This window comes from Bos mutus, unplaced genomic scaffold, assembly GCF_027580195.1.
Source record: "Bos mutus isolate GX-2022 unplaced genomic scaffold, NWIPB_WYAK_1.1 CTG1750, whole genome shotgun sequence".
Classification (NCBI taxonomy): domain Eukaryota; kingdom Metazoa; phylum Chordata; class Mammalia; order Artiodactyla; family Bovidae; genus Bos; species Bos mutus.
In genome coordinates this window covers 3405-9409 of record NW_027219206.1, presented here as the reverse complement: position 1 = coordinate 9409, position 6005 = coordinate 3405, and the positions used below count along the sequence as shown (strand labels likewise).

The 6005-nt window shown below is 50.7% G+C and overlaps 3 non-coding genes across 3 annotated transcripts; 1 reads left to right on the top strand and 2 right to left on the bottom strand.

The window, feature by feature from the left end:
* Nucleotides 1-116: 116 nt before the first annotated feature.
* Nucleotides 117-187, bottom strand: TRNAG-CCC (transfer RNA glycine (anticodon CCC)). The gene has a single exon. It is a non-coding gene; the product is annotated as a tRNA-Gly (tRNA).
* A 3204-nt stretch (nucleotides 188-3391) lies between these two features.
* On the top strand, nucleotides 3392-3462 carry TRNAG-CCC (transfer RNA glycine (anticodon CCC)). The gene has a single exon. It is a non-coding gene; the product is annotated as a tRNA-Gly (tRNA).
* A 2253-nt stretch (nucleotides 3463-5715) lies between these two features.
* Nucleotides 5716-5787, bottom strand: TRNAE-UUC (transfer RNA glutamic acid (anticodon UUC)). Its single transcript has one exon. It is a non-coding gene; the product is annotated as a tRNA-Glu (tRNA).
* Nucleotides 5788-6005: the final 218 nt, after the last annotated feature.

Genomic DNA, 6005 nt, shown 5'->3' with positions numbered 1-6005 from the left:
TTATAGTCCCTTTCTTACTCCTTGTGGGTAGAACCACGACATAACTGGACTTGGCGCGTGGAGCAGGCAAAACCAAGCAGTGAAAAGTCTGGGATGAAAAAGTAACATGAGCACGATGCATTGGCCGGGAATCGAACCCGGGTCTCCCGCGTGGGAGGCGAGAATTCTACCACTGAACCACCAATGCCCCGCTCGTTTGACGTTCTGACGGCTCTCCGCAGAATCTCCAAAGCGACTGCGACACCCTCGGCGGGCAAACAAAAGAGATTCCGAAAGAGGCTTACACCGCTGTGTTTGGAAGACAGAGTTCACAGACTGACAGGCACTCGAAGCAAAGGCTTGCCAAGACAGGTTACAATCATGCAACAGCGTAAAGTGGGAACATTCAAGTGAAAATATAAAAATATCGGCGTTATTGGCTCACACCACAACTCTGAGAAAGACTCTTTTATAACCATACCACAGACCCATGCAGAAGATACATCGGAAATCCATCCAGATCCCTTGTTTATGACCCTCAGCCTCAGATTCTTACCTTAGAGGATCTGAGAAAATTATTCAACTTGCTAGGTTAGGCAAGTGAAATTCTAATCCACGTATGAAATAAGAAACAGAGGCAGAATCAGACTGTAATCAGAGGACGGAAAGGGCCAGAATCTAAATAGAGATAATGAAGAAATACACCATTTTTTTGGTATAAAATAGCGAGGCAGTCTTGTAAGCATTACAACAATAATATGTGTCAGCTTTCTAAGGTGTTCAAAGCATTTCGATGGATACGTGATATGCATAACCATTTAAAGATTAATTAATACTGTTTGCAACCAATGTTTGATTAAATGGAAGCATCTGATCTCCTAAACTGGACTCTGTGTTGTGCTGAGTTTTAGCATTTGAGACTCTGAGATGCATATGGGGCGTAGGCTTTAGGTTTGTGTTTTGGTTGTATAAGGAACAGACTAAATTCCAGAAAAGTATTGATAGGTGAAATGTTAACATGTTGGTCCTCTGATGAGACTGAAGTACAGAGTGATGTCTTTCTCTACTTTTCCCTGAGGTATTTACCCTGAAGAAAGGAACCTGGGGTGGGGACTCCCCCACATGTTGGGACTTAGGAATCATTATGACTTTTTGAAAGATAGGAGCTGCAGGTAATCCAGTTATGGGATTTCTGAGTCGCCAACCTAAAACTTAGGCTGAGTCAATAACTTGAGCTCAATGATGGAAAATGAGCAGCACCTCGACCTTGAAGAACTTTGGCTGTGTCTGCCCTCTGTCCAACACCAGGGCTCACACCGCCTCTGGCCAGCATGCTTTCATTTACCACCCCCATCAACCAGATCGACATGTATTCCCGCACCTTTTTCTAAACTGCAAACCTGCACTTTCAACTCACAACTCCTAATTCACAAGTCAAGGCCTCCTATACGTCTGAGAGTCACAAATGCTAAAATGCAACACCATCGAGCTCCCTTTCAGCATCACATACCACCCTCCGCTTCAGCTCTCTATGAGCAGACCCAGGCACAGCGTCTCCCTAAGAGCAGTGGGCACTGTCTCTCGAGTGTTTCCGTCAGTCACCAGAACACACCCAAATTCGTTCCGACCCTTACCTGGTGTGTTTACCCTCACCACCAGCCACCCTTTTGTCCAAATCAGATCTTGTTAGCCTCTTTGTATATACTCTCTTATCCTCCTGGCACAGAAGTTTATGTCCAGTATAACCAACAGAGAATGCCTAACTAACCGGGTGCTTTTTTTTGTCGTTTTTTTTTTTTTTTTGGAACAAGTTTTTCTACCTCTCTACCGAAGAAACCTGTTCCAAAAAAAAAAAAAAAAAGTCAAAAAGCCACTTCCTGAGGCACCTCTGTTGGTTAAAAACCAAGGCATTGGTGGTTCAGTGGATGAGAATTCTATCCCAAAGGAGGCCCGGATCTGATTTGGCCAATGCATGGCTGCCTTGAGGTCGGCTCTCCAGGTAAGGGTCAATATCCTTGGGCTAGACAAATTGTTTCCTATCTGGAATTTTACCAAGATCTGAGAACTGGGATCTACCTCACGAGGAAGGTCAGAAGCTCCACTCTCCAGTTTCTTGTATCTGCGAAGGAACTGCTCCGACAAAGCATCCTTCTTCCTGGACTCCTAACACTTCTCCCGCTACAGCTACTGTCTTTCCCTGATCTTCATTTCTAGAAGATAGGATAAAAGTAATAATGGTTGTAGTTTCAAGTTTTGCAAAACCAGGGATTCAGCAAACACACTTGGAGCTTCAAAGACATGATCTCTTCGCAGTATGTGAGGGCTGCAAAATATGTGATGTTGAGAGCACTTTCTAAGAGTTACAATGAGTGGTACCTGCTGCTATTTTCCTCCATCATACCGCCTTAGGTATTGGTGGAAACCTAAGTTTTGGGTGAGGCGACAAGAAATCCCACATGGATTAGCTCAGGAATCGAACCCAAATCTCCAGTGCAGGAGGCAAGAATTCTACCACTGAACCACCAAAGCCTTGGTGTAAATACATTAGGGAGAAGTAGGGAAAGACATCACTCTGTACTTCAGTCTCATCAGAGGACCAACATGTTAACATTTCACCTATCAATACTTTTCTGGAATTTAGTCTGTTCCTTATACAACCAAAACACCAAAGCCTACGTACGCCCCATATGCATCTCAGAGTCTCAAATGCTAAAACTCAGCACAACACAGAGTCCAGTTTAGGAGATCAGATGCTTCCATTTAATCAAACATTGGTTGCAAACAGTATTAATTAATCTTTAAATGGTTATGCATATCACGTATCCATCGAAATGCTTTGAACACCTTAGAAAGCTGACACATATTATTGTTGTAATGCTTACAAGACTGCCTCGCTATTTTATACCAAAAAAATGGTGTATTTCTTCATTATCTCTATTTAGATTCTGGCCCTTTCCGTCCTCTGATTACAGTCTGATTCTGCCTCTGTTTCTTATTTCATACGTGGATTAGAATTTCACTTGCCTAACCTAGCAAGTTGAATAATTTTCTCAGATCCTCTAAGGTAAGAATCTGAGGCTGAGGGTCATAAACAAGGGATCTGGATGGATTTCCGATGTATCTTCTGCATGGGTCTGTGGTATGGTTATAAAAGAGTCTTTCTCAGAGTTGTGGTGTGAGCCAATAACGCCGATATTTTTATATTTTCACTTGAATGTTCCCACTTTACGCTGTTGCATGATTGTAACCTGTCTTGGCAAGCCTTTGCTTCGAGTGCCTGTCAGTCTGTGAACTCTGTCTTCCAAACACAGCGGTGTAAGCCTCTTTCGGAATCTCTTTTGTTTGCCCGCCGAGGGTGTCGCAGTCGCTTTGGAGATTCTGCGGAGAGCCGTCAGAACGTCAAACGAGCGGGGCATTGGTGGTTCAGTGGTAGAATTCTCGCCTCCCACGCGGGAGACCCGGGTTCGATTCCCGGCCAATGCATCGTGCTCATGTTACTTTTTCATCCCAGACTTTTCACTGCTTGGTTTTGCCTGCTCCACGCGCCAAGTCCAGTTATGTCGTGGTTCTACCCACAAGGAGTAAGAAAAGGGACTATAATCCGAAGGCAGCCCTGAGCAGAAGATAATTTAAGGAGTCGTGGGAACTGGGACTGTACGGAGCCCCAGGGCTGTGACGGAGCAGCATTTGGCGTGCCTCCCAGTCACCACCTCGCTGGCCAGTTTCTACCTTTCTACCTGCAAGTGTCCTCTGATAAATAAAAGAACAGTCTCTATCCTACAGAATTGCCAAGGATGTATGTGTAAGAATATTCTTCTGCACATCATTATTCATAAGGAAATAGCAGAACCCATTCATTACTCAACATGTAAGGTTTAAATGTACATCAGTATATTCCGACAATGAAAATGCAATTGTTACAAACGAGACAATCCTGATAATTCAGATAATGTTACTGATTCAAAAAAAAGGGGGGGGGGTCACCACTGTTGAGCATTCGTTGCACTCTTGCATACGTTTCCTTACTTGAAGCTCAGAACTACCGGAAAAAAGCAATCTGTGGCGGAGGTGAGAGGTCCCGAGGCACTCGAAGACCACCAAGAATAGAAAACGAAGACGGGAGGAGCGAGTAGGAGACGGGGGAAGGTGTAGGAGGAGGGAGCAGGGGAGGAGGCGGACTCAGCCGGGTGAGATTTCTACAGCCCCTGGATAGCCCTGGTGAAGAGAGGGCGCTCTGGCTCCAGAAGCCTCTCTGCGACCACAGGCTTCAGTGCTGCTGCTCTCCTGGAAGAGACCCTCCTTTCCTCTCTCCGGTCTCAGTCAAGCCAGTGGAGAGCTCATCGTCCTAGATGATTTCTTGTCTGCCCGAAGCCCTCGGAGGGAAGGACGCACCGACGGAAGCGTTGCTCCGAAGGGGTCCATTGCGCAGTGTCCCGGCTTGTGCAGGATGCTTTCCCGGGTGCCTCTTCTGGATCCCGGAGGACATTCCTGCTCTTTCTTGAGGAGCAGTGGGAGAGGCCCCAGCTTGGCCGGCTCCCTGGGCCGCGGGAGACCCAGGGTCCTGAGCTAGGCCCCTCGATGGGCAGAGTCCAGAGAACCGGCAAGGGAACGGGTTGCCACCTGGGTCCGCACGTTCTCTCTCCTCCCGTTGCAGGAAAAGAGAGATCCAACTCCCTCCGCAGGCACCGGAGAGGCGGCTAGGTGATATCTGGGGGGTGGGCGGCCGACGGGCAAGGGGCGCGTGGAGGGAGCGCTGACTCTCCGCAGGAACACGGCTGGGGTGGAAGAGGAGAAGGGGGACGGACTAGCCGGGTGGGAAGTTGCCTAGGCCGGGCCAGGGATACGGCACGCCGGCCCCGGGAGCCTCCTGGCGGAGGCAGGCCTCGGACCTCCGCATTCCTGGAAGGGGTGCCTCCGTCTGACCTGGCTCCAAAGGGACTGTGGAGCGCGAGGCTTCCGAGCGAGCCTCTCACTCTTTCCCGGCACCCGGGCCGCGCGGCCTTTCCCTGGCAGATGCCCGCCGGGCCAGCCTGCAGGGACCGCCCGGACCAGTGCGGAGCCCGGCAGGTGGGGGCCGGGCGCGCGCACCCACACGCGCGTGGCCGGCTGCAGGCTGCAGGAGAAGGCACGTCTGGCACTTGTGGACAGACAGGAGGCGTGCCTCAAGACGCAGGACACATCCAGACGCTTTGGTCACGAAATAGGAAAGCCGGCAGATGGGGATGCAGACCCTATTTCGCAGCAGTGGCGCGCTGGCTGGGGGTGCACCTCCCGCTCTGGATCTGGGGAGCGGAGCACAGCGAGGCACCACGGAAGAGATGTCGCCTGTCATGAACCACGGGATACCGGCGGAGAGCACGAACGCGGTTCGCGGTAGCGGAGAACCCGGCATCTGCAGGTCCCGAGCGCAGTAGACGAGCCTCATCCTGGGAAAAACTACCTTCGTAACCACAGTCTCTCCGGTGCCCGGTTAAGTGTGAGCCCGCAGCCCGCGGGCACAGTGCAGCCTCCCATCCCTCCACCGACACTCACGGTCAACACCCTGCCCTCCCCGCGGCCCTCGCTGTCCTTCCAGACCGCGCTCCGCAAAGCTGTTCCAGGAACCGCGCCGACTGCCCACTCCGCCAGACCCCCCGACCCGGCAGCGTCTCATCTACCTACTACACTGGTCAGAGAATCGGCGACTGTAGTCTTCCTCGACACGGTGATCAGGGGATGAAACGCTGCACAAAAGGTTTCCCTGACCGGGAATCGAACCCGGGCCGCGGCGGTGAAAGCGCCGAATCCTAGCCACTAGACCACCAGGGATTTACAGTCCGGGTACTCGTCTTCTTGCCTCTGACGAGAATCACCGTTTCCCTTTCTCCCCCGGGGAGGTCTCGCGCCTTCTCTAAAGTCTTGAGCCTTCGCCGTCACTGCCAGAAATCCTCTCCTAAGGCCATCCCTTGCCTTCTTCCCCCAGAAAAGGCACCTGCAGGTGAGGCACCCAGCACCCCCGAGTCCCGCCTGGTCCCCAAGTCAGGAGC